General features: G+C 35.5%; 13 non-coding genes across 13 annotated transcripts; all 13 read right to left on the reverse strand.

Moving 5' to 3' along the window:
- Window positions 1-1,921: 1,921 nt before the first annotated feature.
- On the reverse strand, window positions 1,922-1,993 carry TRNAC-GCA (transfer RNA cysteine (anticodon GCA)). Its single transcript has one exon. It is a non-coding gene; the product is annotated as a tRNA-Cys (tRNA).
- A 1,585-nt stretch (window positions 1,994-3,578) lies between these two features.
- Window positions 3,579-3,650, reverse strand: TRNAC-GCA (transfer RNA cysteine (anticodon GCA)). The gene has a single exon. It is a non-coding gene; the product is annotated as a tRNA-Cys (tRNA).
- A 755-nt stretch (window positions 3,651-4,405) lies between these two features.
- On the reverse strand, window positions 4,406-4,477 carry TRNAC-GCA (transfer RNA cysteine (anticodon GCA)). The gene has a single exon. It is a non-coding gene; the product is annotated as a tRNA-Cys (tRNA).
- Window positions 4,478-6,048: 1,571 nt separating this feature from the next.
- TRNAY-GUA (transfer RNA tyrosine (anticodon GUA)) lies at window positions 6,049-6,120 on the reverse strand. Its single transcript has one exon. It is a non-coding gene; the product is annotated as a tRNA-Tyr (tRNA).
- Window positions 6,121-7,705: 1,585 nt separating this feature from the next.
- On the reverse strand, window positions 7,706-7,777 carry TRNAC-GCA (transfer RNA cysteine (anticodon GCA)). The gene has a single exon. It is a non-coding gene; the product is annotated as a tRNA-Cys (tRNA).
- A 1,585-nt stretch (window positions 7,778-9,362) lies between these two features.
- TRNAC-GCA (transfer RNA cysteine (anticodon GCA)) lies at window positions 9,363-9,434 on the reverse strand. Its single transcript has one exon. It is a non-coding gene; the product is annotated as a tRNA-Cys (tRNA).
- Window positions 9,435-11,005: 1,571 nt separating this feature from the next.
- TRNAC-GCA (transfer RNA cysteine (anticodon GCA)) lies at window positions 11,006-11,077 on the reverse strand. The gene has a single exon. It is a non-coding gene; the product is annotated as a tRNA-Cys (tRNA).
- Window positions 11,078-13,487: 2,410 nt separating this feature from the next.
- TRNAC-GCA (transfer RNA cysteine (anticodon GCA)) lies at window positions 13,488-13,559 on the reverse strand. The gene has a single exon. It is a non-coding gene; the product is annotated as a tRNA-Cys (tRNA).
- Window positions 13,560-15,971: 2,412 nt separating this feature from the next.
- Window positions 15,972-16,043, reverse strand: TRNAC-GCA (transfer RNA cysteine (anticodon GCA)). Its single transcript has one exon. It is a non-coding gene; the product is annotated as a tRNA-Cys (tRNA).
- A 2,411-nt stretch (window positions 16,044-18,454) lies between these two features.
- On the reverse strand, window positions 18,455-18,526 carry TRNAC-GCA (transfer RNA cysteine (anticodon GCA)). Its single transcript has one exon. It is a non-coding gene; the product is annotated as a tRNA-Cys (tRNA).
- A 1,582-nt stretch (window positions 18,527-20,108) lies between these two features.
- Window positions 20,109-20,180, reverse strand: TRNAC-GCA (transfer RNA cysteine (anticodon GCA)). Its single transcript has one exon. It is a non-coding gene; the product is annotated as a tRNA-Cys (tRNA).
- A 2,412-nt stretch (window positions 20,181-22,592) lies between these two features.
- TRNAC-GCA (transfer RNA cysteine (anticodon GCA)) lies at window positions 22,593-22,664 on the reverse strand. Its single transcript has one exon. It is a non-coding gene; the product is annotated as a tRNA-Cys (tRNA).
- A 1,581-nt stretch (window positions 22,665-24,245) lies between these two features.
- On the reverse strand, window positions 24,246-24,317 carry TRNAC-GCA (transfer RNA cysteine (anticodon GCA)). The gene has a single exon. It is a non-coding gene; the product is annotated as a tRNA-Cys (tRNA).
- Window positions 24,318-25,221: the final 904 nt, after the last annotated feature.

The raw sequence follows: 25,221 nt of genomic DNA on the forward strand, positions 1-25,221 counted from the left end.
GTTAATGCCCAATACTCCCTTATTTATCAAAGTTAGTTAGGAATAAAGCATTCATCCTTCATGTACAGTTATTTTATGCTGTATTATTCTCTATCAAAAGTAGCAGTCAAAACCTGCCACTGATACTGTACTTTCCCGAGGTAAAGTATTAAGTTGACATTTCAACATTTTTTGTTGCCTGACTGCCACTTGAGTATGTTTTTCATTACTTGAGTCCCAAACAAGGTATAGACTGCAAAGTGATGCTATACATTAAAAGCAAGTAATGAGGGGGCACCCAGATTTAAACCAAAGAGCTCTCAATCTGCAGTCGAATGCTCTACCACTGAGATATACCCCCTGCTCTTTCTAACTATAAGCACATACACATTGCAGCCTTGATGTAGAGGTTACTGTACTGTATTTCTTGTCCTGCAGGAGACGAAGATGAGTCTGTTTCTTTATGGTAATGCTTTGGAGTTATTAGTCAGGGCATAAATAGAGAGTTCACATACTGCAAGTATAATCTGTGAGCATGCTCAAAAAGAAACTTTGATCATCCTAAAGTTCCACTATAGTTATGCTAGACAGAGTAGGATATATTGAAATCCAGTTGTGACATTGTTTTATGGAAGCAAAACTGAACTAAAATACAAATTGTTACCAAATCAATATTAATAATTTCTGAAAACTATTTTATCGTGGTACATTTTTGCTAAGAAAATAAAATATTTGATTTTTGGGTCAGTGGGCTCAGATGTTCTGAATGCATGTATGCCTTACGGACTAATTGCAAAATCAGTCGGAGTTGAAAATATGGCTGTACCAAATAATTTTGAATACTGCCATGTTTATGCCCAATACTCCCTTATTTATCAAAGTTAGTTAGGAATAAAGCATTCATCTTTCATGTACAGTTATTTTATGCTGTATAATTCTCTATCAAAAGTAGCTGTAAAAACCTCCCACTGATACTGTACTTTCCTGAGGTAAAGTATTAAGTTGAAATGTCAACATTTTTTGTTGCCTGACTGCCACTTGAGTATGTTTTTACATTACTTGAGTCCCAAACGATGTAAAGACTGCAAAGGGTTGCTATACATTAAAAGCAAATTATAGGGGGCACCTGGATTTTAACCAGGGACCTCTCGACATGCACTCGAATGCTCAACAACTGATTTATACCCCCTGGTCTTTCCAACTATAAGACCATACACATTGCAGCCTTGACGTAAAGGTTACTGTACTGTATTTCTTGTCCTGCAGGAGGCGAAGATGAGTCTGTTTCTTTATGGTAAAGCTTTTGAGTTATTAGTCAGGGCATAAATAGAGAGTTTACGTACTGTAGGTATAATCTGTGAGCATGTTTAAAAAGAAACTTTGATCATCCTAAAGTTCCACTATAGTTAGTGCTAGTCAGAGTAGGATATATTGAAATCCAGTTGTGACATTGTTTTATGGAAGCCAAAGAGAACTAAAATACAAATTGTCACTAAACCAATATTAATCATTTCTGAAAACTAACTGATCGAGATACATTTTGGTAATAAAATAAAATATTTGATTTTTAGGTCAGTGGGCTCAGATGTTCTGAATGCATGTATGCCTTATGGACTAATTGCAAAATCAGTATGAGTTCAAAACATGGCTGCACCAAAAAAAATGTAATTCTGCCATGTTAATGCCCAATACTCCCTTATTTATCAGTTATTTAGGAATAAAGCATTCATCCTTCATGTATAGTGATTTTATCCTGTATAATTCTCTATCAAAAGTAGCAGTCAAAACCTGCCACTGATACTGTACTTTCCTGAGGTAAAGTATTAAGTTGACATTTCAAAAATTTTTGTTGCCTGACTGCCACTTGAGTATGTTTTTCATTACTTGAGTCCCAAACAAGGTATAGACTGCAAAGTGATGCTATACATTAAAAGCAAGTAATAGGGGGCACCTGTATTTGAACCAGGGACCTCTCGATCTGCAGTCGAATGCTCTACCACTGAGCTATACCCCCTGCTCTTTCTAACTATGAGCACATACACATTGCAGCCTTGATGTAAAGGTTACTGTACTGTATTTCTTGTCCTGCAGGAGGCGAAGATGAGTCTGTTTCTTTATGGTAATGCTTTGGAGTTATTAGTCAGGGCATAAATAGAGAGTTCACATACTGCAGGTATAATCTTTGAGCATGCTCAAAAAGAAACTTTGATCATCCTAAAGTTCCACTATAGTTATGCTAGCCAGAGTAGGATATATTGAAATCCAGTTGTGACATTGTTTTATGGAAGCAAAACTGAACTAAAATACAAATTGTTACCAAACCAATATTAATAATTTCTGAAAACTATTTTATCGTGGTACATTTTTGCTAAGAAAATAAAATATTTGATTTTTGGGTCAGTGGGCTCAGATGTTCTGAATGCATGTATGCCTTACGGACTAATTGCAAAATCAGTCGGAGTTGAAAATATGGCTGTACCAAATAATTTTGAATACTGCCATGTTTATGCCCAATACTCCCTTATTTATCAAAGTTAGTTAGGAATAAAGCATTCATCTTTCATGTACAGTTATTTTATGCTGTATAATTCTCTATCAAAAGTAGCTGTAAAAACCTCCCACTGATACTGTACTTTCCTGAGGTAAAGTATTAAGTTGAAATGTCAACATTTTTTGTTGCCTGACTGCCACTTGAGTATGTTTTTACATTACTTGAGTCCCAAACGATGTAAAGACTGCAAAGGGTTGCTATACATTAAAAGCAAATTATAGGGGGCACCTGGATTTTAACCAGGGACCTCTCGACATGCACTCGAATGCTCAACAACTGATTTATACCCCCTGGTCTTTCCAACTATAAGACCATACACATTGCAGCCTTGACGTAAAGGTTACTGTACTGTATTTCTTGTCCTGCAGGAGGCGAAGATGAGTCTGTTTCTTTATGGTAAAGCTTTGGAGTTATTAGTCAGGGCATAAATAGAGAGTTTACATACTGTAGGTATAATCTGTGAGCATGTTTAAAAAGAAACTTTGATCATCCTAAAGCTCCACTATTGTCCATGCTAGTCAGAGTAGTATATATTGAAATCCAGTTGTGACATTGTTTTATGGAAGTCAAAGAGAACTAAAATACAAATTGTCACTAAAAAAATATTAATAATTTGTGAAAACTATTTTATCGTTGTACATTTTTGCTAAGAAAATAAAATATTTGATTTTTGGGTCAGTGGGCTCAGATTTTCTGAATGCATGTATGCCTTATGGACTAATTGCAAAATCAGTCGGAGTTGAAAACATGGTGTACCAAATAATTTTGAATTCTGCCATGTTAATGCCCAATTCTCCCTTATTTATCAAAGTTAGTTAGGAATAAAGCATTCATCCTTCATGTATACTGATTTTATCCTGTATAATTCTCTATCAAAAGTAGCAGTCAAAACCTGCCACTGATACTGTACTTTCCTGAGGTAAAGTGTATTAAGTTGACATTTCAACATTTTTTGTTGCCTGACTGCCACTTGAGTATGTTTTTCATTACTTGAGTCCCAAACAAGGTATAGACTGCAAAGTGATGCTATACATTAAAAGCAAGTAATAGGGGGCACCCGGATTTGAACCAGGGATCTCTCAATCTGCAGTCGAATGCTCTACCACTGAGCTATACCCCCTGCTCTTTCTAACTATAAGCACATACACATTGCTGCCTTGATGTAAAGGTTACTGTACTGTATTTCTTGTCCTGCAGGAGGTGAAGATGAGTCTGTTTCTTTATGGTAATGCTTTGGAGTTATTAGTCAGGGCATAAATAGAGAGTTCACATACTGCAGGTATAATCTTTGAGCATGCTCAAAAAGAAACTTTGATCATCCTAAAGTTCCACTATAGTTATGCTAGCCAGAGTAGGATATATTGAAATCCAGTTGTGACATTGTTTTATGGAAGCAAAACTGAACTAAAATACAAATTGTTACCAAACCAATATTAATAATTTCTGAAAACTATTTTATCGTGGTACATTTTTGCTAAGAAAATAAAATATCTGATTTTTGGGTCAGTGGGCTCAGATGTTCTGAATGCATGTATGCCTTATGGACTAATTGCAAAATCAGTCGGAGTTGAAAACATGGCTGTACCAAATAATTTTGAATACTGCCATGATAATGCCCAATTCTCCCTTATTTATCAAAGTTAGTTAGGAATAAAGCATTCATCCTTCATGTATAGTGATTTTATCCTGTATAATTCTCTATCAAAAGTAGCAGTCAAAACCTGCCACTGATACTGTACTTTCCTGAGGTAAAGTATTAAGTTGACATTTCAAAATTTTTTGTTGCCTGACTGCAACTTGAGTATGTTTTTCATTACTTGAGTCCCAAACAAGGTATAGACTGCAAAGTGATGCTATACATTAAAAGCAAGTAATAGGGGGCACCCGGATTTGAACCAAGGACCTCTCGATCTGCAGTCGAATGCTCTACCACTGAGCTATACCCCCTGCTCTTTTTAACTATGAGCACATACACATTGTCGGCTTGATGTAAAGGTTACTGTACTGTATTTCTTGTCCTGCAGGAGGCGACGATGAGTCTGTTTGTTTATGGTAATGCTTTGGAGTTATTAGTCAGGGCATAAATAGAGAGTTCACATACTGCAGGTATAATCTTTGAGCATGCTCAAAAAGAAACTTTGATCATCCTAAAGTTCCACTATAGTTAGTGCTAATCAGAGTAGGATATATTGAAATCCAGTTGTGACATTGTTTTATGGAAGCAAAACTGAACTAAAATACAAATTGTTACCAAACTAATATTAATAATTTCTGAAAACTATTTTACCGTGGTACATTTTTGCTAAGAAAGTAAAATATTAGATTTTTGGGTCAGTGGGCTCAGATGTTCTGAATGCATGTATGCCTTATGGACTAATTGCAAAATCAGTCGGAGTTGAAAACATGGCTGTACCAAATAATTTTGAATTCTGCCATGTTAATGCCCAATACTCCCTTATTTATCAAAGTTAGTTAGGAATAAAGCATTCATCCTTCATGTAGTTATTTTATGCTGTATAATTCTCTATCAAAAGTAGCTGTAAAAACCTTCCACTGATACTGTACTTTCCTGAGGTAAAGTATTAAGTTGAAATGTCAACATTTTTTGTTGCCTGACTGCCACTTGAGTATGTTTTTTACATTACTTGAGTCCCAAACGAGGTATAGACTGCCAAGGGACGCTATACATTAAAAGCAAATTATAGGGGGCACCTGGATTTGAACCAGGGACCTCTCAACATGCACTCGAATGCTCAACAACTGATTTATACCCCCTGGTCTTTCTAACTATAAGATCATACACATTGCAGCCTTAATGTAAAGGTTACTGTACTCTATTTCTTGTCCTGCAGGAGTTGAAGATGAGTCTGTTTCTTTATGGTAAAGCTTTGGAGTAATTAGTCAGGGCATAAATAGAGAGTTTACATACTGTAGGTATAATCTGTGAGCATGTTTAAAAAGAAACTTTGATCATCCTAAAGCTCCACTATTGTTCGTGCTAGTCAGAGTAGTATATATTGAAATCCAGTTGTGACATTGTTTTATGGAAGCCACAGAGAACTTTGTCACTAAACCAATATTAATAATTTCTGAAAACTAACTGATCGAGATACATTTTGGTAATAAAATAAAATATTTGATTTTTAGGTCAGTGGGCTCAGATGTTCTGAATGCATGTATGCCTTATGGACTAATTGCAAAATCAGTATGAGTTCAAAACATGGCTGCACCAAAAAAAATGTAATTCTGCCATGTTAATGCCCAATACTCCCTTATTTATCAGTTATTTAGGAATAAAGCATTTATCCTTCATGTATAGTGATTTTATCCTGTATAAATCTCTATCAAAAGTAGAAGTCAAAACCTGCCACTGATACTGTACTTTCCTGAGGTAAAGTATTAAGTTGACATTTCAACATTTTTTGTTGCCTGACTGCCACTTGAGTATATTTTTCATTACTTGAGTCCCAAACAAGGTATAGACTGCAAAGTGATGCTATACATTAAAAGCAAGTAATAGGGAGTACCCGGATTTGAACCAGGGACCTCTCGATCTACAGTCGAATGCTCTACCACTGAGCTATACCCCATGCTCTTTCTAGCTATGAGCACATACACATTGCAGCCTTGATGTAGAGGTTACTGTACTGTATTTCTTGTCCTGCAGGAGGCGAAGATGAGTCTGTTTCTTTATGGTAATGCTTTGGAGTTATTAGTCAGGGCATAAATAGAGAGTTCACATACTGCAGGTATAATCTGTGAGCATGCTCAAAAAGAAACTTTGATCATCCTAAAGTTCCACTATAGTTATGCTAGCCAGAGTAGGATATATTGAAATCCAGTTGTGACATTGTTTTATGGAAGCAAAACTGAACTAAAATACAAATTGTTACCAAACCAATATTAATAATTTCTGAAAACTATTTTATCGTGGTACATTTTTGCTAAGAAAATAAAATATTTGATTTTTGGGTCAGTGGGCTCAGATGTTCTGAATGCATGTATGCCTTATGGACTAATTCCAAAATCAGTCGGAGTTGAAAATATGGCTGTACAAAATAATTTTGAATACTGCCATGTTAATGCCCAATACTCCCTTATTTATCAAAGTTAGTTAGGAATAAAGCATTCATCCTTCATGTACAGTTATTTTATGCTGTATTATTCTCTATCAAAATTAGCTGTAAAAACCTCCCACTGATACTGTACTTTCCTGAGGTAAAGTATTAAGTTGAAATGTCAACATTTTTTGTTGCCTGACTGCCACTTGAGTATGTTTTTACATTACTTGAGTCCCAAACGATGTAAAGACTTCAAAGGGTTGCTATACATTAAAAGCAAATTATATGGGGCACCTGGATTTTAACCAGGGACCTCTCGACATGCACTCGAATGCTCAACAACTGATTTATACCCCCTGGTCTTTCTAACTATAAGACCATACACATTGCAGCCTTGATGTAAAGGTTACTGTACTGTATTTCTTGTCCTGCAGGAGGTGTAGATGAGTCTCTTTCTTTATGGTAAAGCTTTGGAGTTATTAGTCAGGGCATAAATAGAGAGTTTACATACTGTAGGTATAATCTGTGAGCATGTTTAAAAAGAAACTTTGATCATCCTAAAGCTCCACTATTGTTAGTGCTAGTCAGAGTAGTATATATTGAAATCCAGTTGTGACATTGTTTTATGGAAGTCAAAGAGAACTAAAATACAAATTGTCACTAAACCAATATTAATAATTTCTGAAAACGAACTGATCGAGATACATTTTGGTAATAAAATAAAATATTTGATTTTTAGGTCAGTGGGCTCAGATGTTCTGAATGCATGTATGCCTTATGGACTAATTGCAAAATCAGTATGAGTTCAAAACATGGCTGCACCAAAAAAAATTGTAATTCTGCCATGTTAATGCCCAATACTCCCTTATTTATCAAAGTTAGTTAGGAATAAAGCATTAATCGTTCATGTATAGTGATTTTATCCTGTAATATTCTCTATCAAAAGTAGCAGTCAAAACCTGCCACTGATACTGTACTTTCCTGAGGTAAAGTATTAAGTTGACATTTCAACATTTTTTGTTGCCTAACTGCCACTTGAGTATGTTTTTCATTAGTTGAGTCCCAAACGAGGTATAGACTGCAAAGTGATGCTATACATTAAAAGCAAGTAATGAGGGGGCACCCGGATTTGAACCAGGGACCTCTCGATCTGCAGTCGAATGCTCTACCACTGAGATATACCCGCTGCTCTTTCTAACTATGAGCACATACACATTGCAGCCTTGATGTAGAGGTTACTGTACTGTATTTCTTGTCCTGCAGGAGACGAAGATGAGTCTGTTTCTTTATGGTAATGCTTTGGAGTTATTAGTCAGGGCATAAATAGAGAGTTCACATACTGCAGGTATAATCTGTGAGCATGCTCAAAAAGAAACTTTGATCATCCTAAAGTTCCACTATAGTTATGCTAGCCAGAGTAGGATATATTGAAATCCAGTTGTGACATTGTTTTATGGAAGCAAAACTGAACTAAAATACAAATTGTTACCAAATCAATATTAATAATTTTTGAAAAATATTTTATCGTGGTACATTTTTGCTAAGAAAATAAAATATTTGATTTTTGGGTCAGTGGGCTCAGATGTTCTGAATGCATGTGTGCCTTATGGACTAATTGCAAAATCAGTCAGAGTTGAAAATATGGCTGTACCAAATAATTTTGAATACTGCCATGTTAATGCCCAATACTCCCTTATTTATCAAAGTTAGTTAGGAATAAAGCATTCATCCTTCATGTACAGTTATTTTATGCTGTATTATTCTCTATCAAAAGTAGCTGTAAAAACCTCCAACTGATACTGTACTTTCCTGAGGTAAAGTATTAAGTTGAAATGTCAACATTTTTTGTTGCCTGACTGCCACTTGAGTATGTTTTTACATTACTTGAGTCCCAAACGATGTAAAGACTGCAAAGGGTTGCTATACATTAAAAGCAAATTATAGGGGGCACCTGGATTTTAACCAGGGACCTCTCGACATGCACTCGATTGCTCAACAACTGATTTATACCCCCTGGTCTTTCCAACTATAAGACCATACACATTGCAGCCTTGATGTAGAGGTTACTGTACTGTATTTCTTGTCCTGCAGGAGGTGTAGATGAGTCTGTTTCTTTATGGTAAAGCTTTGGAGTTATTAGTCAGGGCATAAATAGAGAGTTTACGTACTGTAGGTATAATCTGTGAGCATGTTTAAAAAGAAACTTTGATCATCCTAAAGTTCCACTATAGTTAGTGCAAGTCAGAGTAGGATATATTGAAATCCAGTTGTGATATTGTTTTATGGAAGCAAAACTGAACTAAAATACAAATTGTTACCAAACCAATATTAATAATTTCTGAAAACTATTTTATCGTGGTACATTTTTGCTAAGAAAATAAAATATTTGATTTTTGGGTCAGTGGGCTCAGATGTTCTGAATGCATGTATGCCTTATGGACTAATTGCAAAATCAGTCGGAGTTGAAAACATGGCTGTACCAAATAATTTTGAATTCTGCCATGTTATTGCCCAATACTCCCTTATTTATCAAAGTTAGTTAGGAATAAAGCATTCATCCTTCATGTATAGTGATTTTATCCTGTATAAATCTCTATCAAAAGTAGCAGTCAAAACCTGCCACTGATACTGTACTTTCCTGAGGTAAAGTATTAAGTTGACATTTCAACATTTTTTGTTGCCTGACTGCCACTTGAGTATGTTTTTCATTACTTGAGTCCCAAACAAGGTATAGACTGCAAAGTGATGCTATACATTAAAAGCAAGTAATGAGGGGGCACCCAGATTTGAACAAGGGACCTCTCAATCTGCAGTCGAATGCTCTACCACTGAGATATACCCCCTGCTCTTTCTAACTATAAGCACATACACATTGCAGCCTTGATGTAAAGGTTACTGTACTGTATTTCTTGTCCTGCAGGAGGTGAAGATGAGTCTGTTTCTTTATGGTAATGCTTTGGAGTTATTAGTCAGGGCATAAATAGAGAGTTCACATACTGCAGGTATAATCTGTGAACATGCTCAAAAAGATACTTTGATCATCCTAAAGTTCTACTATAGTTAGTGCTAGTCAGAGTAGGATATATTGAAATCCAGTTGTGACATTGTTTTATGGAAGCAAAACTGAACTAAAATACAAATTGTTACCAAACCAATATTAATAATTTCTGAAAACTATTTTATCGTGGTACATTTTTGCTAAGAAAATAAAATATTTGATTTTTGGGTCAGTGGGCTCAGATGTTCTGAATGCATGTATGCCTTATGGACTAATTGCAAAATCAGTCGGAGTTGAAAACATGGCTGTACCAAATAATTTTGAATTCTGCCATGTTAATGCCCAATACTCCCTTATTTATCAAAGTTAGTTAGGAATAAAGCATTCATCCTTCATGTAGTTATTTTATGCTGTATAATTCTCTATCAAAAGTAGCTGTAAAAACCTTCCACTGATACTGTACTTTCCTGAGGTAAAGTATTAAGTTGAAATGTCAACATTTTTTGTTGCCTGACTGCCACTTGAGTATGTTTTTTACATTACTTGAGTCCCAAACGAGGTATAGACTGCCAAGGGACGCTATACATTAAAAGCAAATTATAGGGGGCACCTGGATTTGAACCAGGGACCTCTCAACATGCACTCGAATGCTCAACAACTGATTTATACCCCCTGGTCTTTCTAACTATAAGATCATACACATTGCAGCCTTGATGTAAAGGTTACTGTACTCTATTTCTTGTCCTGCAGGAGTTGAAGATGAGTCTGTTTCTTTATGGTAAAGCTTTGGAGTTATTAGTCAGGGCATAAATAGAGAGTTTACATACTGTAGGTATAATCTGTGAGCATGTTTAAAAAGAAACTTTGATCATCCTAAAGCTCCACTATTGTTCGTGCTAGTCAGAGTAGTATATATTGAAATCCAGTTGTGACATTGTTTTATGGAAGCCAAAGAGAACTTTGTCACTAAACCAATATTAATAATTTCTGAAAACTAACTGATCGAGATACATTTTGGTAATAAAATAAAATATTTGATTTTTAGGTCAGTGGGCTCAGATGTTCTGAATGCATGTATGCCTTATGGACTAATTGCAAAATCAGTATGAGTTCAAAACATGGCTGCACCAAAAAAAATGTAATTCTGCCATGTTAATGCCCAATACTCCCTTATTTATCAGTTATTTAGGAATAAAGCATTTATCCTTCATGTATAGTGATTTTATCCTGTATAAATCTCTATCAAAAGTAGCAGTCAAAACCTGCCACTGATACTGTACTTTCCAGAGGTAAAGTATTAAGTTGACATTTCAACATTTTTTGTTGCCTGACTGCCACTTGAGTATATTTTTCATTACTTGAGTCCCAAACAAGGTATAGACTGCAAAGTGATGCTATACATTAAAAGCAAGTAATAGGGAGTACCTGGATTTGAACCAGGGACCTCTCGATCTGCAGTCGAATGCTCTACCACTGAGGTATACCCCCTGCTCTTTCTAACTATGAGCACATACACATTGCAGCCTTGATGTAGAGGTTACTGTACTGTATTTCTTGTCCTGCAGGAGGCGAAGATGAGTCTGTTTCTTTATGGTAATGCTTTGGAGTTATTAGTCAGGGCATAAATAGAGAGTTCACATACTGCAGGTATAATCTGTGAGCATGCTCAAAAAGAAACTTTGATCATCCTAAAGTTCCACTATAGTTATGCTAGCCAGAGTAGGATATATTGAAATCCAGTTGTGACATTGTTTTATGGAAGCAAAACTGAACTAAAATACAAATTGGTACCAAATCAATATTAATAATTTCTGAAAACTATTTTATCGTGGTACATTTTTGCTAAGAAAATAAAATATTTGATTTTTGGGTCAGTGGGCTCAGATGTTCTGAATGCATGTATGCCTTATGGACTAATTGCAAAATCAGTCGGAGTTGAAAATATGGCTGTACCAAATAATTTTGAATACTGCCATGTTAATGCCCAATACTCCCTTATTTATCAAAGTTAGTTAGGAATAAAGCATTCATCCTTCATGTACAGTTATTTTATGCTGTATTATTCTCTATCAAAAGTAGCTGTAAAAACCTCCCACTGATACTGTACTTTCCTGAGGTAAAGTATTAAGTTGAAATGTCAACATTTTTTGTTGCCTGACTGCCACTTGAGTATGTTTTTACATTACTTGAGTCCCAAACGATGTAAAGACTGCAAAGGGTTGCTATACATTAAAAGCAAATTATAGGGGGCACCTGGATTTTAACCAGGGACCTCTCGACATGCACTCGATTGCTCAACAACTAATTTATACCCCCTGGTCTTTCCAACTATAAGCACATACACATTGCAGCCTTGATGTAAAGGTTACTGTACTGTATTTCTTGTCCTGCAGGAGGTGAAGATGAGTCTGTTTCTTTATGGTAATGCTTTGGAGTTATTAGTCAGGGCATAAATAGAGAGTTTACATACTGTAGGTATAATCTGTGAGCATGTTTAAAAAGAAACTTTGATCATCCTAAAGCTCCACTATTGTTCGTGCTAATCAGAGTAGGATATATTGAAATCCAGTTGTGACATTGTTTTATGGAAGCAAAACTGAACTAAAATACAAATTGTTACCAAACCAATATTAATAATTTCTGAAAACTATTTTACCATGGTACATTTTTGCTAAGAAAGTAAAATATTAGATTTTTGGGTCAGTGGGCTCAGATGTTCTGTATGCATGTATGCCTTATGGACTAATTGCAAAATCAGTCGGAGTTGAAAACATGGCTGTACCAAATAATTTTGAATTCTGCCATGTTAATGCCCAATACTCCCTTATTTATCAAAGTTAGTTAGGAATAAAGCATTCATCCTTCATGTTGTTATTTTATGCTGTATAATTCTCTATCAAAAGTAGCTGTAAAAACCTGCCACTGATACTGTACTTTCCTGAGGTAAAGTATTAAGTTGAAATGTCAACATTTTTTGTTGCCTGACTGCCACTTGAGTATGTTTTTTACATTACTTGAGTCCCAAACGAGGTATAGACTGCCAAGGGACGCTATACATTAAAAGCAAATTATAGGGGGCACCTGGATTTGAACCAGGGACCTCTCAACATGCACTCGAATGCTCAACAACTGATTTATACCCCCTGGTCTTTCTAACTATAAGATCATACACATTGCAGCCTTGATGTAAAGGTTACTGTACTCTTTTTCTTGTCCTGCAGGAGGTGAAGATGAGTCTGTTTCTTTATGGTAAAGCTTTGGAGTTATTAGTCAGGGCATAAATGGAGAGTTTACATACTGTAGGTATAATCTGTGAGCATGTTTAAAAATAAACTTTGATCATCCTAAAGCTCCACTATTGTTCGTGCTAGTCAGAGTAGTATATATTGAAATCCAGTTGTGACATTGTTTTATGGAAGCCAAAGAGAACTAAAATACAAATTGTCACTAAACCAATATTAATAATTTCTGAAAACTAACTGATCGAGATACATTTTGGTAATAAAATAAAATATTTGATTTTTAGGTCAGTGGGCTCAGATGTTCTGAATGCATGTATGCCTTATGGACTAATTGCAAAATCAGTATGAGTTCAAAACATGGCTGCACCAAAAAAAATGTAATTCTGCCATGTTAATGCCCAATACTCCCTTATTTATCAGTTATTTAGGAATAAAGCATTCATCCTTCATGTATAGTGATTTTATCCTGTATAATTCTCTATCAAAAGTAGCAGTCAAAACCTGCCACTGATACTGTACTTTCCTGAGGTAAAGTATTAAGTTGACATTTCAAAATTTTTTGTTGCCTGACTGCCACTTGAGTATGTTTTTCATTACTTGAGTCCCAAACAAGGTATAGACTGCAAAGTGATGCTATACATTAAAAGCAAGTAATGAGGGGGCACCCGGATTTGAACCAGGGACCTCTCGATCTGCAGTCGAATGCTCTACCACTGAGCTATACCCCCTGCTCTTTCTAACTATGAGCACATACACATTGCAGCCTTGATGTAAAGGTTACTGTACTGTATTTCTTGTCCTGCAGGAGGTGAAGATGAGTCTGTTTCTTTATGGTAATGCTTTAGAGTTATTAGTCAGGGCATAAATAGAGAGTTCACATACTGCAGGTATAATCTTTGAGCATGCTCAAAAAGAAACTTTGATCATCCTAAAGTTCCACTATAGTTATGCTAGCCAGAGTAGGATATATTGAAATCCAGTTGTGACATTGTTTTATGGAAGCAAAACTGAACTAAAATACAAATTGTTACCAAACCAATATTAATAATTTCTGAAAACTATTTTATCGTGGTACATTTTTGCTAAGAAAATAAAATATTTGATTTTTGGGTCAGTGGGCTCAGATGTTCTGAATGCATGTATGCCTTACGGACTAATTGCAAAATCAGTCGGAGTTGAAAATATGGCTGTACCAAATAATTTTGAATACTGCCATGTTTATGCCCAATACTCCCTTATTTATCAAAGTTAGTTAGGAATAAAGCATTCATCTTTCATGTACAGTTATTTTATGCTGTATAATTCTCTATCAAAAGTAGCTGTAAAAACCTCCCACTGATACTGTACTTTCCTGAGGTAAAGTATTAAGTTGAAATGTCAACATTTTTTGTTGCCTGACTGCCACTTGAGTATGTTTTTACATTACTTGAGTCCCAAACGATGTAAAGACTGCAAAGGGTTGCTATACATTAAAAGCAAATTATAGGGGGCACCTGGATTTTAACAAGGGACCTCTCGACATGCATTCGAATGCTCAACAACTGATTTATACCCCCTGGTCTTTCCAACTGTAAGACCATACACATTGCAGCCTTGACGTAAAGGTTACTGTACTGTATTTCTTGTCCTGCAGGAGGCGAAGATGAGTCTGTTTCTTTATGGTAAAGCTTTGGAGTTATTAGTCAGGGCATAAATAGAGAGTTTACATACTGTAGGTATAATCTGTGAGCATGTTTAAAAAGAAACTTTGATCATCCAAAAGCTCCACTATTGTCCATGCTAGTCAGAGTAGTATATATTGAAATCCAGTTGTGACATTGTTTTATGGAAGTCAAAGAGTACTAAAATACAAATTGTCACTAAAAAAATATTAATAATTTCTGAAAACTAACTGATCGAGATACATTTTGGTAATAAAATAAAATATTTGATTTTAGGTCAGTGGGCTCAGATGTTCTGAATGCATGTATGCCTTATGGACTAATTGCAAAATCAGTATGAGTTCAAAACATGGCTGCACCAAAAAAAATTGTAATTCTGCCATGTTAATGCCCAATACTCCCTTATTTATCAAAGTTAGTTAGGAATAAAGCATTCATCCTTCATGTATAGTGATTTTATCCTGTAATATTCTCTATCAAAAGTAGCAGTCAAAACCTGCCACTGATACTGTACTTTCCTGAGGTAAAGTATTAAGTTGACATTTCAACATTTTTTGTTGCCTAACTGCCACTTGAGTATGTTTTTCATTAGTTGAGTCCCAAACGAGGTATAGACTGCAAAGTGATGCTATACATTGAAAGCAAGTAATGAGGGTGCACGCGGATTTGAACCAGGGATCTCTCAATCTGCAGTCAAATGCTCTACCACTGAGTTATACCCCCTGCTCTTTCTAACTATAAGCACATACACATTGCTGCCTTGATGTAAAGGTTACTGTACTGTATTTCTTGTCCTGCAGGAGGTGAAGATGAGTCTGTTTCTTTATGGTAATGCTTTGGAGTTATTAGTCAGGGCATAAATAGAGAGTTCACATACTGCAGGTATAATCTGTGAACATGCTCAAAAAGAAACTTTGATCATCCTAAAGTTCCACTATAGTTAGTGCTAGTCAGAGTATGATATATTGAAATCCAGTTGTGACATTGTTTTATGGAAGCAAAACTGAACTAAAATACAAATTGTTACCAAATCAATATTAATAATTTCTGAAAACTATTTTATCGTGGTAGATTTTTGCTAAGAAAATAAAATATTTGATTTTTGGGTCAGTGGGCTCAGATGTTCTGAATGCATGTATGCCTTATGGACTAATTGCAAAATCAGTCGGAGTTGAAAACATGGCTGTACCAAATAATTTTGAATTCTGCCATGTTAATGCCCAATTCTCCCTTATTTATCAAAGTTAGTTAGGAATAAAGCATTCATCCTTCATGTATAGTGATTTTATCCTGTATAATTCTCTATCAAAAGTAGCAGTCAAAACCTGCCACTGATACTGTACTTTCCTGAGGTAAAGTATTAAGTTGACATTTCAACATTTTTTGTTGCCTGACTGCCACTTGAGTATGTTTTTCATTACTTGAGTCCCAAACAAGGTATAGACTGCAAAGTGATGCTATACATTAAAAGCAAGTAATAGGGGGCACCCGGATTTGAACCAAGGACCTCTCGATCTGCAGTCGAATGCTCTACCACTGAGCTATAGCCCCTGCTCTTTCTAACTATGAGCACATACACATTGCAGCCTTGATGTAAAGGTTACTGTACTGTATTTCTTGTCATGCAGGAGGTGAAGATGAGTCTGTTTCTTTATGGTAAAGCTTTGGAGTTATTAGTCAGGGCATAAATAGAGAGTTTACATACTGTAGGTATAATCTGTGAGCATGTTTAAAAAGAAACTTTGATCATCCTAAAGCTCCACTATTGTTCGTGCTAATCAGAGTAGGATATATTGAAATCCAGTTGTGACATTGTTTTATGGAAGCAAAACTGAACTAAAATACAAATTGTTACCAAACCAATATTAATAATTTCTGAAAACTATTTTACCATGGTACATTTTTGCTAAGAAAGTAAAATATTAGATTTTTGGGTCAGTGGGCTCAGATGTTCTGTATGCATGTATGCCTTATGGACTAATTGCAAAATCAGTCGGAGTTGAAAACATGGCTGTACCAAATAATTTTGAATTCTGCCATGTTAATGCCCAATACTCCCTTATTTATCAAAGTTAGTTAGGAATAAAGCATTCATCCTTCATGTAGTTATTTTATGCTGTATAATTCTCTATCAAAAGTAGCTGTAAAAACCTGCCACTGATACTGTACTTTCCTGAGGTAAAGTATTAAGTTGAAATGTCAACATTTTTTGTTGCCTGACTGCCACTTGAGTATGTTTTTACATTACTTGAGTCCCAAACGATGTAAAGACTGCAAAGGGTTGCTATACATTAAAAGCAAATTATAGGGGGCACCTGGATTTTAACAAGGGACCTCTCGACATGCATTCGAATGCTCAACAACTGATTTATACCCCCTGGTCTTTCCAACTGTAAGACCATACACATTGCAGCCTTGACGTAAAGGTTACTGTACTGTATTTCTTGTCCTGCAGGAGGCGAAGATGAGTCTGTTTCTTTATGGTAAAGCTTTGGAGTTATTAGTCAGGGCATAAATAGAGAGTTTACATACTGTAGGTATAATCTGTGAGCATGTTTAAAAAGAAACTTTGATCATCCAAAAGCTCCACTATTGTCCATGCTAGTCAGAGTAGTATATATTGAAATCCAGTTGTGACATTGTTTTATGGAAGTCAAAGAGTACTAAAATACAAATTGTCACTAAAAAAATATTAATAATTTCTGAAAACTAACTGATCGAGATACATTTTGGTAATAAAATAAAATATTTGATTTTAGGTCAGTGGGCTCAGATGTTCTGAATGCATGTATGCCTTATGGACTAATTGCAAAATCAGTATGAGTTCAAAACATGGCTGCACCAAAAAAAATTGTAATTCTGCCATGTTAATGCCCAATACTCCCTTATTTATCAAAGTTAGTTAGGAATAAAGCATTCATCCTTCATGTATAGTGATTTTATCCTGTAATATTCTCTATCAAAAGTAGCAGTCAAAACCTGCCACTGATACTGTACTTTCCTGAGGTAAAGTATTAAGTTGACATTTCAACATTTTTTGTTGCCTAACTGCCACTTGAGTATGTTTTTCATTAGTTGAGTCCCAAACGAGGTATAGACTGCAAAGTGATGCTATACATTGAAAGCAAGTAATGAGGGTGCACGCGGATTTGAACCAGGGATCTCTCAATCTGCAGTCAAATGCTCTACCACTGAGTTATACCCCCTGCTCTTTCTAACTATAAGCACATACACATTGCTGCCTTGATGTAAAGGTTACTGTACTGTATTTCTTGTCCTGCAGGAGGTGAAGATGAGTCTGTTTCTTTATGGTAATGCTTTGGAGTTATTAGTCAGGGCATAAATAGAGAGTTCACATACTGCAGGTATAATCTGTGAACATGCTCAAAAAGAAACTTTGATCATCCTAAAGTTCCACTATAGTTAGTGCTAGTCAGAGTATGATATATTGAAATCCAGTTGTGACATTGTTTTATGGAAGCAAAACTGAACTAAAATACAAATTGTTACCAAATCAATATTAATAATTTCTGAAAACTATTTTATCGTGGTAGATTTTTGCTAAGAAAATAAAATATTTGATTTTTGGGTCAGTGGGCTCAGATGTTCTGAATGCATGTATGCCTTATGGACTAATTGCAAAATCAGTCGGAGTTGAAAACATGGCTGTACCAAATAATTTTGAATTCTGCCATGTTAATGCCCAATTCTCCCTTATTTATCAAAGTTAGTTAGGAATAAAGCATTCATCCTTCATGTATAGTGATTTTATCCTGTATAATTCTCTATCAAAAGTAGCAGTCAAAACCTGCCACTGATACTGTACTTTCCTGAGGTAAAGTATTAAGTTGACATTTCAACATTTTTTGTTGCCTGACTGCCACTTGAGTATGTTTTTCATTACTTGAGTCCCAAACAAGGTATAGACTGCAAAGTGATGCTATACATTAAAAGCAAGTAATAGGGGGCACCCGGATTTGAACCAAGGACCTCTCGATCTGCAGTCGAATGCTCTACCACTGAGCTATAGCCCCTGCTCTTTCTAACTATGAGCACATACACATTGCAGCCTTGATGTAAAGGTTACTGTACTGTATTTCTTGTCATGCAGGAGGTGAAGATGAGTCTGTTTCTTTATGGTAAAGCTTTGGAGTTATTAGTCAGGGCATAAATAGAGAGTTTACATACTGTAGGTATAATCTGTGAGCATGTTTAAAAAGAAACTTTGATCATCCTAAAGCTCCACTATTGTTCGTGCTAATCAGAGTAGGATATATTGAAATCCAGTTGTGACATTGTTTTATGGAAGCAAAACTGAACTAAAATACAAATTGTTACCAAACCAATATTAATAATTTCTGAAAACTATTTTACCATGGTACATTTTTGCTAAGAAAGTAAAATATTAGATTTTTGGGTCAGTGGGCTCAGATGTTCTGTATGCATGTATGCCTTATGGACTAATTGCAAAATCAGTCGGAGTTGAAAACATGGCTGTACCAAATAATTTTGAATTCTGCCATGTTAATGCCCAATACTCCCTTATTTATCAAAGTTAGTTAGGAATAAAGCATTCATCCTTCATGTAGTTATTTTATGCTGTATAATTCTCTATCAAAAGTAGCTGTAAAAACCTGCCACTGATACTGTACTTTCCTGAGGTAAAGTATTAAGTTGAAATGTCAAAATTTTTTGTTGCCTGACTGCCACTTGAGTATGTTTTTTACATTACTTGAGTCCCAAACGAGGTATAGACTGCCAAGGGACGCTATACATTAAAAGCAAATTATAGGGGGCACCTGGATTTGAACCAGGGACCTCTCAACATGCACTCGAATGCTCAACAACTGATTTATACCCCCTGGTCTTTCTAACTATAAGGTCATACACATTGCAGCCTTGATGTAAAGGTTACTGTACTGTATTTCTTGTCCTGCAGGAGGTGAAGATGAGTCTGTTTCTTTATGGTAAAGCTTTGGAGTTATTAGTCAGGGCATAAATAGAGAGTTTACATACTGTAGGTATAATCTGTGAGCATGTTTAAAAAGAAACTTTGATCATCCTAAAGCTCCACTATTGTTCGTGCTAGTCAGAGTAGTATATATTGAAATCCAGTTGTGACATTGTTTTATGGAAGCCAAGGAGAACTAAAATACAAATTGTCACTAAACCAATATTAATAATTTCTGAAAACTAACTGATCGAGATACATTTTGGTAATAAAATAAAATATTTGATTTTTAGGTCAGTGGGCTCAGATGTTCTGAATGCATGTATGCCTTATGGACTAATTGCAAAATCAGTATGAGTTCAAAACATGGCTGCACCAAAAAAAATGTAATTCTGCCATGTTAATGCCCAATACTCCCTTATTTATCAGTTATTTAGGAATAAAGCATTCATCCTTCATGTATAGTGATTTTATCCTGTATAATTCTCTATCAAAAGTAGCAGTCAAAACCTGCCACTGATACTGTACTTTCCTGAGGTAAAGTATTAAGTTGACATTTCAAAATTTTTTGTTGCCTGACTGCCACTTGAGTATGTTTTTCATTACTTGAGTCCCAAACAAGGTATAGACTGCAAAGTGATGCTATACATTAAAAGCAAGTAATGAGTGGGCACCCGGATTTGAACCAGGGAACTCTCGATCTGCAGTCGAATGCTCTACCACTGAGCTATACCCCCTGCTCTTTCTAACTATGAGCACATACACATTGCAGCCTTGATGTAAAGGTTACTGTACTGTATTTCTTGTCCTGCAGGAGGTGAAGATGAGTCTGTTTCTTTATGGTAATGCTTTGGAGTTATTAGTCAGGGCATAAATAGAGAGTTCACATACTGCAGGTATAATCTTTGAGCATGCTCAAAAAGAAACTTTGATCATCCTAAAGTTCCACTATAGTTATGCTAGCCAGAGTAGGATATATTGAAATCCAGTTGTGACATTGTTTTATGGAAGCAAAACTGAACTAAAATACAAATTGTTACCAAATCAATATTAATAATTTCTGAAAACTATTTTATCGTGGTACATTTTTGCTAAGAAAATAAAATATTTGATTTTTGGGTCAGTGGGCTCAGATGTTCTGAATGCATGTATGCCTTACGGACTAATTGCAAAATCAGTCGGAGTTGAAAATATGGCTGTACCAAATAATTTTGAATACTGCCATGTTTATGCCCAATACTCCCTTATTTATCAAAGTTAGTTAGGAATAAAGCATTCATCTTTCATGTACAGTTATTTTATGCTGTATAATTCTCTATCAAAAGTAGCTGTAAAAACCTCCCACTGATACTGTACTTTCCTGAGGTAAAGTATTAAGTTGAAATGTCAACATTTTTTGTTGCCTGACTGCCACTTGAGTATGTTTTTACATTACTTGAGTCCCAAACGATGTAAAGACTGCAAAGGGTTGCTATACATTAAAAGCAAATTATAGGGGGCACCTGGATTTTAACAAGGGACCTCTCGACATGCATTCGAATGCTCAACAACTGATTTATACCCCCTGGTCTTTCCAACTGTAAGACCATACACATTGCAGCCTTGACGTAAAGGTTACTGTACTGTATTTCTTGTCCTGCAGGAGGCGAAGATGAGTCTGTTTCTTTATGGTAAAGCTTTGGAGTTATTAGTCAGGGCATAAATAGAGAGTTTACATACTGTAGGTATAATCTGTGAGCATGTTTAAAAAGAAACTTTGATCATCCAAAAGCTCCACTATTGTCCATGCTAGTCAGAGTAGTATATATTGAAATCCAGTTGTGACATTGTTTTATGGAAGTCAAAGAGTACTAAAATACAAATTGTCACTAAAAAAATATTAATAATTTCTGAAAACTAACTGATCGAGATACATTTTGGTAATAAAATAAAATATTTGATTTTAGGTCAGTGGGCACAGATGTTCTGAATGCATGTATGCCTTATGGACTAATTGCAAAATCAGTATGAGTTCAAAACATGGCTGCACCAAAAAAAATTGTAATTCTGCCATGTTAATGCCCAATACTCCCTTATTTATCAAAGTTAGTTAGGAATAAAGCATTCATCCTTCATGTATAGTGATTTTATCCTGTAATATTCTCTATCAAAAGTAGCAGTCAAAACCTGCCACTGATACTGTACTTTCCTGAGGTAAAGTATTAAGTTGACATTTCAACATTTTTTGTTGCCTAACTGCCACTTGAGTATGTTTTTCATTAGTTGAGTCCCAAACGAGGTATAGACTGCAAAGTGATGCTATACATTGAAAGCAAGTAATGAGGGTGCACGCGGATTTGAACCAGGGATCTCTCAATCTGCAGTCAAATGCTCTACCACTGAGCTATACCCCCTGCTCTTTCTAACTATAAGCACATACACATTGCTGCCTTGATGTAAAGGTTACTGTACTGTATTTCTTGTCCTGCAGGAGGTGAAGATGAGTCTGTTTCTTTATGGTAATGCTTTGGAGTTATTAGTCAGGGCATAAATAGAGAGTTCACATACTGCAGGTATAATCTGTGAACATGCTCAAAAAGAAACTTTGATCATCCTAAAGTTCCACTATAGTTAGTGCTAGTCAGAGTATGATATATTGAAATCCAGTTGTGACATTGTTTTATGGAAGCAAAACTGAACTAAAATACAAATTGTTACCAAATCAATATTAATAATTTCTGAAAACTATTTTATCGTGGTAGATTTTTGCTAAGAAAATAAAATATTTGATTTTTGGGTCAGTGGGCTCAGATGTTCTGAATGCATGTATGCCTTATGGACTAATTGCAAAATCAGTCGGAGTTGAAAACATGGCTGTACCAAATAATTTTGAATTCTGCCATGTTAATGCCCAATTCTCCCTTATTTATCAAAGTTAGTTAGGAATAAAGCATTCATCCTTCATGTATAGTGATTTTATCCTGTATAATTCTCTATCAAAAGTAGCAGTCAAAACCTGCCACTGATACTGTACTTTCCTGAGGTAAAGTATTAAGTTGACATTTCAACATTTTTTGTTGCCTGACTGCCACTTGAGTATGTTTTTCATTACTTGAGTCCCAAACAAGGTATAGACTGCAAAGTGATGCTATACATTAAAAGCAAGTAATAGGGGGCACCCGGATTTGAACCAATGACCTCTCGATCTGCAGTCGAATGCTCTACCACTGAGCTATACCCCCTGCTCTTTCTAACTATGAGCACATACACATTGCAGCCTTGATGTAAAGGTTACTGTACTGTATTTCTTGTCATGCAGGAGGTGAAGATGAGTCTGTTTCTTTATGGTAAAGCTTTGGAGTTATTAGTCAGGGCATAAATAGAGAGTTTACATACTGTAGGTATAATCTGTGAGCATGTTTAAAAAGAAACTTTGATCATCCTAAAGCTCCACTATTGTTCGTGCTAATCAGAGTAGGATATATTGAAATCCAGTTGTGACATTGTTTTATGGAAGCAAAACTGAACTAAAATACAAATTGTTACCAAACCAATATTAATAATTTCTGAAAACTATTTTACCATGGTACATTTTTGCTAAGAAAGTAAAATATTAGATTTTTGGGTCAGTGGGCTCAGATGTTCTGTATGCATGTATGCCTTATGGACTAATTGCAAAATCAGTCAGAGTTGAAAACATGGCTGTACCAAATAATTTTGAATTCTGCCATGTTAATGCCCAATACTCCCTTATTTATCAAAGTTAGTTAGGAATAAAGCATTCATCCTTCATGTAGTTATTTTATGCTGTATAATTCTCTATCAAAAGTAGCTGTAAAAACCTGCCACTGATACTGTACTTTCCTGAGGTAAAGTATTAAGTTGAAATGTCAAAATTTTTTGTTGCCTGACTGCCACTTGAGTATGTTTTTTACATTACTTGAGTCCCAAACGAGGTATAGACTGCCAAGGGACGCTATACATTAAAAGCAAATTATAGGGGGCACCTGGATTTGAACCAGAGACCTCTCAACATGCACTCGAATGCTCAACAACTGATTTATACCCCCTGGTCTTTCTAACTATAAGGTCATACACATTGCAGCCTTGATGTAAAGGTTACTGTACTGTATTTCTTGTCCTGCAGGAGGTGAAGATGAGTCTGTTTCTTTATGGTAAAGCTTTGGAGTTATTAGTCAGGGCATAAATAGAGAGTTTACATACTGTAGGTATAATCTGTGAGCATGTTTAAAAAGAAACTTTGATCATCCTAAAGCTCCACTATTGTTCGTGCTAGTCAGAGTAGTATATATTGAAATCCAGTTGTGACATTGTTTTATGGAAGCCAAGGAGAACTAAAATACAAATTGTCACTAAACCAATATTAATAATTTCTGAAAACTAACTGATCGAGATACATTTTGGTAATAAAATAAAATATTTGATTTTTAGGTCAGTGGGCTCAGATGTTCTGAATGCATGTATGCCTTATGGACTAATTGCAAAATCAGTATGAGTTCAAAACATGGCTGCACCAAAAAAAATGTAATTCTGCCATGTTAATGCCCAATACTCCCTTATTTATCAGTTATTTAGGAATAAAGCATTCATCCTTCATGTATAGTGATTTTATCCTGTATAATTCTCTATCAAAAGTAGCAGTCAAAACCTGCCACTGATACTGTACTTTCCTGAGGTAAAGTATTAAGTTGACATTTCAAAATTTTTTGTTGCCTGACTGCCACTTGAGTATGTTTTTCATTACTTGAGTCCCAAACAAGGTATAGACTGCAAAGTGATGCTATACATTAAAAGCAAGTAATAGGGGGCACCTGGATTTGAATCAGGGACCTCTCGATCTGCAGTCAAATGCTCTACCACTGAGCTATACCCCCTGCTCTTTCTAACTATGAGCACATACACATTGCAGCCTTGATGTAAAGGTTACTGTACTGTATTTCTTGTCCTGCAGGAGGAGAAGATGAGTCTGTTTCTTTATGGTAATGCTTTGGAGTTATTAGTCAGGGCATAAATAGAGAGTTCACATACTGCAGGTATAATCTTTGAGCATGCTCAAAAAGAAACTTTGATAATCCTAAAGTTCCACTATAGTTATGCTAGCCAGAGTAGGATATATTGAAATCCAGTTGTGACATTGTTTTATGGAAGCAAAACTGAACTAAAATACAAATTGTTACCAAACCAATATTAATAATTTCTGAAAACTATTTTATCGTGGTACATTTTTGCTAAGAAAATAAAATATTTGATTTTTGGGTCAGTGGGCTCAGATGTTATGAATGCATGTATGCCTTATGGACTAATTGCAAAATCAGTCGGAGTTGAAAACATGGCTGTACCAAATAATTTTGAATTCTGCCATGTTAATGCCCAATACTCCCTTATTTATCAAAGTTAGTTAGGAATAAAGCATTCATCCTTCATGTAGTTATTTTATGCTGTATAATTCTCTATCAAAAGTAGCTGTAAAAACCTTCCACTGATACTGTACTTTCCTGAGGTAAAGTATTAAGTTGAAATGTCAACATTTTTTGTTGCCTGACTGCCACTTGAGTATGTTTTTTACATTACTTGAGTCCCAAACGAGGTATAGACTGCCAAGGGACGCTATACATTAAAAGCAAATTATAGGGGGCACCTGGATTTGAACCAGGGACCTCTCAACATGCACTCGAATGCTCAACAACTGATTTATACCCCCTGGTCTTTCTAACTATAAGATCATACACATTGCAGCCTTGATGTAAAGGTTACTGTACTCTATTTCTTGTCCTGCAG

This window comes from Pseudophryne corroboree, chromosome 1 (genome assembly GCF_028390025.1).
Source record: "Pseudophryne corroboree isolate aPseCor3 chromosome 1, aPseCor3.hap2, whole genome shotgun sequence".
NCBI lineage: Eukaryota > Metazoa > Chordata > Amphibia > Anura > Myobatrachidae > Pseudophryne > Pseudophryne corroboree.